Consider the following 9458-nt stretch of genomic DNA (forward strand, 5'->3'; position numbering starts at 1 on the left):
ACCATTTGGGTCCTGGAACAAACATCTGTGTGGTGCCTACACTAGAATTTTACAGCCATGCTAATCAGCATGTGTGAAACTAGGACTCAACATTCAGGTGTGGACGTGCCCGTAGGGCACTTTCCTCAGAAGCAGCGTGGCCTAGTAGACAAGACACTGGTCTGGCAAGTGGGAGAAAAGGAGTCTATTTCTACTGCTCTGCCACTGGCCTGCTGTATGACCTTGGGCAAGACACTTCCCCGCTTGTCGTCTCTCTGGTCTATTAGATAGGAAGCTCTTTGGGGCAGGGACTATGTTTCACTACCTATAAGTCCAGTACTAGCACAATGGGATCCTCAGCCTCCTTGAGACCTCTAGGTGCTATTGTAATACAAATAATGAGCCCGCTTCATCTGTGTCATAAAGCGCAAAGCGAATCTATGTCGCTATCTGTCGCTCCCACACCCTTTGTCACCACCTGACATGCCTCAGGGTCCAAAATAGCCTGTATCTGTTGATCTACCCTGTCTTTTGCAAAGCCTAGTTTTTTTTTATTGGGGCTTTTGGTGAGTGTGAGATGGGAGCATGTTCTGTCTTTTTTGTTGTCAAGGTCTGTCTGGTTTCCTCTGTGACACGGTGAGGTTTGGCTACTGGATTTGTCTTTATTGTATGATCTGGGGTTTTAAAGGCTCCTGGGGGGCCATTTTTCACAGTCTTAGAAGTTGAAAGAAAACAAAAAAAGGACCATTCATCCATGCACTGGTTCTTGCTCTCTTAAAGGGCCAGTGATACCTTGTGACAAAGACCATGTGGCATAACACATCCAAAAGTCAAGGTAGAAGAAGCGTTAAAGATGGAGAGAAAGGTGAGAAGTGAGATACCTACCTTCTTCATTGTCAGACTGACTGAATGCTTTGGTTTAGTATTGGACCAATAGAGATGCCATACTAGTCATATTCAAGAAAGGAGAGAGTTTCAATCTAAATGTACTGCACCACAGCCAAGATTCGGAACAGTCAGACCTAAGTAAGAGAATATACGCATCATCTCCTATGAGAAGAAACCACTGGAAGGAGGTTGAGGGGACACGAGCAAATCTATTGGCATAAAAATAATTGAAGGGATGAACCAAACCTTCAGATCCGAATTCTGCAGGTGAATATATTATCTCGATAATGGGGTGAACCATTTTGGAATAATCTGAGCAAATCCAAATGTCCATTTGTACTGGGTGTTCAGATTATAGCAATAGGTTTCGGGCTTTGAACTCGGGAGCAGAGCCAATGTGTGGGTTTTTGGTTCAAATCAGCCACTCATATTTTTTAAATCATCCTCTGAAAGGGGGGCGGAGGGGCACATTTCCAGACTTTGAAAGAATGTCACCTTGTTCCGTTCCTCGGCTAGAACAGTTGACTTCCTCACCTGGTGAAGAGGGTCGCAGGGGAAACAGCTAACTCATCACTTCTTTCTTTTTTCTTTTTTCTTTTTTTGTCAGTTAAAACTACAAAGAGACCCTAAAGAAGGTCTTATCCGTTCTTGTCAAACTTCAGTTGGGAACAGCAGGTAGAAGCAGCAGTTTGGTTTCTCTATTTCACCACGAGGGTGCTATAAATAGAACCCTGTGAGTGTGGCTTTCTGGCTCTCTGAGTACATATGCTTCACACCTTCTTCTCCTGTCCTTTTTTTTTTTACACCCACATAAACATTTGCATGTCACCATACCCACAGAGACATACATTTTCCACAACATGCACATTGAGCAAGAAAAAGAGTTACACTGTGTGTGTGTGTGTGTGTGTGTGTGTGTGTGTGTGTGTGTGTGTGTGTGTGTGTGTGTGTGTGTGTGTGTGTGCTGCTAGTTTTATTCCCAAGTAAACACAGCTTCAGCAGCCCTAAAAGAGAGACCTTTCCCGTGCCTGTGAAGTCACTTCACTCTCCTGGATTTCACATCTCACCAACCATATGTAAATGCTTCTCTGCCATGAAGCTGTTGCTTGGCGTTATTAATGGTGTGGCTGCTGCTGCTGCAAAGACGTACAGTTTCAAAGCCCTGAGGAGTATTAAAAGGCAGATTGACCCAGATCCTCAAAAATATGTGAGCACCTGACTCCCATTGATTTCAATAGGAGTTAGGCACCTAAATGCCATTGTGCCACTGGTCTAGTATATTGGGAGTAAAGTGAATCTACCCCACCAGAAGGGGAGCTCCAGAACAGAATGTACCTCGGGGGCAGAGTCAGATCCCTGATATGGAAGGATGAGGGTGGGCTACAGCTATGTGTGTATTTCATCGCTCATGGCAACCCAGTTAAGTAGTGATCAGGACAGGTGATAGGCGCCTCCTGCAAGGTACTAAGCACTCTGAGATCCCGTAGACTTCAAGTGATAGAAGGATCAGGCCCCTGCATTGCGTCAAGGCTGCTTCCTGTCAGAAGCTTCAAAGAGATGAAGCAAGGCGCAGCTGCTCTGTTTTCTGCTCACTGTACCAGGAGGAAGCTCTGATTACTTTGCCCGTGTCAGAAAATCCAGCAACCATCCTGCAGAGTGTGGCATTCTCTCGCTTATTTCAATAGTTTCACATTCTTTTTAATTGATCAGTAATTTTGATTTTTACATAAAACATTCATCACACTTTGTATAGTGGGGCAAAAATGAACTCCCCAGTTATTTTTCCAGAAGTTAACCATAAGTTTTTTTCTTATGCCAAAATGCAGCCTTTCAGCCGGTCATCTTCTAGTCAGGAGTCTTTGGTCTGATAGATTAATAACAAGGGTCCAGCAGGCTCATGTTCAGATTTAGGGCTGGTTGAAGAGGGAGGAAAATGTGTGTGTTTTTCAATTCTCCCCTCCCTTGTTTTTTCATAAATATTCACATTTTTGTTGAACTTTCAAAACTCAAAAGACATTGGCCCACTGTATAGTTGGTTCAAAATGGAGGGAAGATAGAAAAATCCAGTCAAATTGTTTTCTTGTTTTTTTGTTGACATTTGATATTTCGATGAGGATTTTCACAGAAATCTTGAAATTCAAAAAATGCTGCAGAACTCTGTTTAGATTGTATTATTATTATTTAGTGACCTCTCCTATTGAACTGACATGACACACCAATAGTAACTGAACCCTGCCTAGGATGACAGCATCTTGTAAGACCTTGCGCTGCTATATCCTGCCTGCACAGAAACTGAATAACATCCTCCAAGAATTGTTTCTTTTATTGACTCATGTCCATGCACTGTGGGCAATGTACATACCTTAGAAAAGGAAGTCTGTGTGTTAGTGAACTAGATCATGACCAAAAAACTGAAAAGGCCTATCCTAGTTTGTTTGTTCATTCATTAAGTAACAGCACTAAAACCCTCCCTTTAAAAAAAAGAAGAAAAAGAGAAAGAGGGGGGAAAAGAAAGAAAGAACACTAATCTGAGTTAAACACAAAACCAGTGTCGATCAGTAAAATTAAAAGGAAGGGCTCAAATTAGGGGACTTTATCATCCCAACCCACTGCTCTGCAGAACCCTACAGAGTCAGTGGACATTACCTGGTTGAATTTTGCCCAGGATCATTCCTCTATGGAATACTATAAATGTAACCCCACAGCCCCAAAAGACCATTTTATACAACATGCTGATTCTTGGATTTTTAAGGGTATATCTACACTGCAATAAAAGTCCCACGGTACAGCTGTGGCTGGCCCAGGGCGAATGACTTGGACTGCCAGGACTCAGACTGAGGGGCTGTAAAATTGCAGTATGGGTAGTTTAGGCTGGAGTCTGGATGCTGAGACCCCACATTAGGGTAGGGTCTGAGAGCCAGGGCTACAGCCCAGGCTCGAATCTCTGCATTGCCCTGCAGCCCGAGCCCCATGAGTCTGAATCAGCTGACCACCAGGACTCTGAACTCTGAGATTCAGTGCCCCAGGTTTTTGATTGCCATGTTGACACACCCTAACTGGCCAGCTTGGCTGATGCAAAAGCAGGTACATGAAAAGACCCTAAGATTTAGAGTATCTCTACACTGCAATCACAGGGTGATTAGCTCATTTAGATGTGCCTGAGTTAGCTTTGATCTACATAGTTTGGGTACTGGAGCAGTGAAGCTCTGGGTAATCACTCAAGCACCTAGCCCGTACAGAAACCCATGCTGCTGCAGCTTTACTGTTCCCGTACCCAAACTAACTAGATTAAAGTTAGCTCAGGCACACCTACACAAGCTGCAATCTCACCCCAGGATTGAAGTGTCGACATACCCTTAGTGATAGTACTAGCCAGGTGCCCAGAAATAAAATGGTACAAGGATTAGCAGCAACCAGAGATTTTGCAGACGATGGGATGATGTTAGTAGCAGTAGCGTCTTCATTAAAAGTTTCCACCATGAAAAAATGTGTCGTGCAAGGGTGTTTCACGTGGCATGTAACTAGGGGGACCAGATAGCAAGTGTGAAAAATTGGAACAGGGGTGGGGGGTAATAGGAGCCTATATAAGAAAAAGCCTGAAATATTGTGTCTGTCCCTATAAAATCGGGACATCTGGTCACCTTATACATAACTGACTTTGACAGAATGATGCTGCTTTACACTAGCTGAGAATCTGGCCTGGTTGCGCAGTTTAGAAGCTAAATGTGTGAAACTTCTTGCTCTGCTGTTTTAACTTGACTGCAATGTGTTTACAAGATAAACGAATAGAAAATTCTTGTTTGATATTCAATATATCCCTCACTCGACCTTCAAAGTGACTTGTGTTCTGAATAGCAATCCAGGAAACAGCTCTGGGATAAACGTTTGCAAGTGAGACATCTTTCAGAGTTTCAGGGAGCTCAAGGCCAGAAGGGACCGTTAGTTCATCTAGTCTGACCCCCTGTAAATTGAAGGCCATTAAATCTCACCCTGGTATCCCTATGTCAAGCCCAATGCCTTTAGTTAACCAAAGCATTGCAGTCCTCAGGAAACTAAACTGTCATGTGCCACAGGCAGACGACAGGAGAGACGGAGTGCCACCAATGCCTGAGGTGCCGGCAGAGATGATTAGGTGAGATGCCCCGATGATCCTAGCAGGTGACCCATGCCCCTTACTGCAGAGGAAGGTGAAAACCTCCCATGGTCTCCACCCATCTGACCTGGAAGAAGATTCCTTCCTGACCCCAACTCTGACCCTGTGCATGTGAGTGTAAGAAAGGGGATTCCTTGTATCGCGTCAGAGAAGTGATGTACCCTGTCCAGTGTCCCATAAATTCATACTGGGAGATAAATCCAAGGTAATGCTCTTCGTTTCGGAACACAGCGTACAAAGACACATCCTCACAAGATTTTCCTGTTTTCCAGTGGCTCTCAGATTTTTCTAGTACCACGGACCCCTTTTTTATACCATGACCCCACCTGGATCCCTTCTCCTATCTAACCAGGATACCTTTCCATTTAGCAATATGGGAAGGGGGTAGTGACACCCCCATCACATACCTGTTTATGATGCCCTAAGCTGAGTACCCTCACCATATTCTTTGCCCTTAAAGGGGCATCGGCCAAGGCTGACAGACCCAATAATGAACCATGCAGTATGCAGAGCCTGCCTTGCAAGGCTCTCCACCCATTTTGAAATTCAACCTCTCCAGTGTTTCTCTGAGGTAAGTAACAGTGTGGAGAGGGGAGCTCCCTGTAAATGGGGGAAGTGGAAGGAGGCACAGAGACTCTCTGTACCTCAATAATCGGGGTGGGGGGCAGTAATGGGGGTGGGGGGCAGTGCAGCCGGTTCCGGGCTAGGAAGGAAGTTCACAGGGGTTCCTAACTACTCCCAGGCCAGTCCAGCACCTCCACGTTCTCCTGCCTGCTCCTCAGCCCAATCCTGGGCCCTGCAACAGCTGCTCCAGCCCCTCTGGGTCCCGCTCTTTCCTCTGTCCCCTTCCCCACACACATGTGGAGCCCCCACAATATTTCCACTAGTTCCACTGCCCCTGGTTTACAAAGCAATAAACTGAGCTGCAGAAAGGTGACACATTTTGCCCTGTGTCACACCATGAGGCAATTGGGAGTAGAACCCAAAAGTCCTGGCTCCCAGTCCCTCATCTAAGTGCTAACAATACCAGCTATACTAAAATTAAATATAATTACATCATTTCTTTATGGCCTCCGAAGTCCTTGTCTTTAAAGAAAAAAAAATGGGGCATCTCAATAATGTATTATTTAAACACCCAAAGCATTCATCCCACAGGCAACCCATCCAGAATAATGGAAACACACAGGCATGCACTACAAACCACCACTCATGCATACAATACAAAGCAGCAGGCACAGTTGTTACACAAGAATTCATGAAGCAATTCTTGGGGCCCAAGAAAGAAGCAATAGCTGAGAGGGAAGCTGGGTTTAGAGAGGTTTTTCCAGGGGCCAAGAGGAAAGGGGCATTTGGGAGGGAGATTGGGCTGGGAAATAATGTCAGCATAGGGGGGTGGAGTGATTATGTTGGAGCCGTGTTTCTCAGGAGTCTGGAAGATGAGCAAGAGGATGACTGAGGTGGAATCATGGTGCTAGAGGGCTTGGGACAGAAGCAGTAGCTGGGAGGGGATGATTGGGTTGGAGCCATCGTCCTCCGGGGCCTGGGAGAGAAGCCACAAATGGGAGGGGATGTTTGGGTTCATGCCATCACTTTCTGGGGTGTGGGAAAGAAGCTGCAGGTGGAGAAAGGATAATTGAGCTGCCTCCATGGTTCTCGAGGGTGTGGGAGAAGAGCTGCAGCTGGGAGGAGCGTAGTGGGTTGGAGCCATGGTTCTTAGGGTCTGGGAGAGAAGCAGCAGCAATTGGGGAGGGTGGAGGCATGGTTCTGAAAGTCTGGGAGAGCAGCAGGAGGTGGGGTATGGAGTGGGGTGAAGCTGTGGATTTCAGAGACATAGGAAAGAAGTGGCAGCTAAGAGGAGTTAATTGGGATGGAAACTGTTCCCAGGGATGGGGGAGAGATGGGGAAGCTTGAGGGGCTTATTGGGGTTTTTCTTCACTCTGGTTCCACCTAGGAACTGGAGCATTAAGATTCTGAGAACAGAGGTTGTTCTCTCAACATCTCCGGCCTTGGTGGAAATAGGAGGCACCAGACATTTTGCTACATAGCCAGTTGTGAAGAAATTTCCAGTCCCACTGGCAGACCCAGGATGTTCAGACATTTTGGATAAGCCTTCAGGTTTCTGAGGCCTCACCCAAACCTCCAAACCTTTTCAGGGTCCACTACATGAGAAGCTGCCAACGTGGATCATGTTCCTTGGATATTAAAGAGTGTGGGACTTTTTCAGCTTTGTAGCATAGATCAAAGAATCATAGACTCATAGGACTCAAGAGGTCATCTAGTCCAGTCCCCTGCACCCATAGCTGGACTAAGTATTATCTAGACCATCCCTGACAGGTGTTTGTCTAACCTGCTCTTAAAAATGCTCATTGATGGAGATTCCACAACCTCCCTAGGCAAATTATTCAAGGGCTTAATCACTCTGACAGTTAGGCAGTTTTTCCTAATGTCCAACTTAAACTGCCAGGTTGTTTCTTAGCCTATTCTCAGAGGTTAAGAAGAGCAATTTTTCTCCCTCCTCCTTGTAACAACCTTTTATGTACTTGAAAACTGGTATCATGTCCCCTCTCAGTCTTCTCTTCTCCAGACTAAACAAACCCAATTTTTTCAATCTTCCCTCATAGGTCATGTTTTCTACTCCTTTAATCATTTTTTGCTCATCTCTGGACTTTCTCCAATTTGTCCACATCTTTCCTGACATGTGGCACCCAGAACTGGACACAATACTCTAGTTGAGGCCTAATTATGAGCATTACATTATCTTCTCCCTGAGGAGTTCACAGCCTGGCCTAAGCAAATGCAATACAAATTATAAATGACCGGATGCAAAATTGGAAGCAGAAAGCAACGTAAAGTAAATCGGCATCAAAAAGTGTGTTGTAATGAGGGTGGGGGCCATTAAAGAGGGAGTTGGAAAAAGGAAGTCTCGTGGACCTGATCCAAAGCCCACTGAAGTCAATGGGATTTTCCACTGACTTCAGTAGGCTTTGGATCAGGCCTCCAGTGCAGAAGAAGAAGGAAGCAAAGCCAAGTGGAGGGACTGTCATATGGAATAGAAGACAAACGGGAGAGGATTCAGGGCCACATAGGGAATGAGAGATACCATCACAAGCAGGGTTGGTGGGAGCCTTGAAGCAGATGTGGAGGACCTTGAACTATATGAAAAAAGAGAGGAAGCCAGTGAAGGGACTTGAAGAAAGCATTGCTGTGAGCAACAGGTGAGGAAGGCGATTTAGTAGCAGTGTTTTGGGCAGAGAGATGAGATGCAAGGAAGCCGTAAGAGAAGAGGGTGTAGCAGTCCATGCTAGGGATGACTAACATGCAGGCCAGTTAAAATATGATGGTAGGGGTCGTCTTTGTTGTGACTTTGATTGCACTCCCAACATAAAGCAGTTACTCCTCCCACAACACATCAAACACCTTCCTTCCCAAAAATCTTGTCCAAAGGTTTTGGTAGGCAAGAGGGAACACGTATGTCTCAATGAAAAAACATCCTGAATCTTTGTCAAAAGTTCAGACCCAACCCAAACTGTTTGTTTTTTGAGATATGAAACTTAATTTTTGCACATCTCTGCACTTCCATTTCTAGTCCTGGCAAAAGAAAGGAAATACCAGGAGAAAAGTGAATCTTGTGGTATTTCTACCCTGCCTTAATAAAGGAAGTGATGGAAATCCCACAAGGTTCCCAGCATTATCTCAAGATCAAACATGTTCATATATTAAAAATTCCGACTTGCCTTCCATGCTCAACTGGCCTGGGACCTTGCATATCTCAACAAATCTGTGCAGATTTAATCTCACAAGACAAACAAGTCTGCCCAATTCTCTTCTCACTAGCCATGGGGTAAATCAGGAGTAAATCCACTGATGTCAAAGGAGTTACACAGGTGTAAAGCCAGAATAAAAGGAGAAGACCATCCTGGGTGCTTTTTATGGATTGTTTTTATACAGCAAAACAAACATGAAAACTGGAATGTTTGCTAGAGATAACTATGGGGAAAACTGGCAACTTCTTATTTCTGGTCTTTGTGTCATGTGTTCTTTATCTGTAAATGTACAAATCTGATCCAGGATTAAAAGTTTTATAATCTTATGTGGATTGGCTATTGTCAGGTTGCAGAAAGTTACTAGAAGAGATATGAAGCTTTCTTCCATATCATCTTTATCTGGTACCTGCTCAGAAGATAAAGGATTCATTTGTAATGCCCAAAGTAACTAGTTTTGCATAGGTGTAATCCAGGAAAGAATTAGCTACCCTTGTGTTTTTGTCATGTTGAAATTCTGTTTATGCAGGTTTATTTACGTGGTACCATGTATGTCTTAGTTGCTGATGTGTCTTTTCATTCATACTGAATTGCATTGCAGGACGCGTGTGTTCCAAGATTATAACTGTATTTCTGGTTTGTGTTTTCTTTTTTTATCAGTAACTAGCAAGAAAGGA

Source organism: Dermochelys coriacea, chromosome 1 (genome assembly GCF_009764565.3).
Source record: "Dermochelys coriacea isolate rDerCor1 chromosome 1, rDerCor1.pri.v4, whole genome shotgun sequence".
In the NCBI taxonomy this organism is placed as follows: domain Eukaryota; kingdom Metazoa; phylum Chordata; order Testudines; family Dermochelyidae; genus Dermochelys; species Dermochelys coriacea.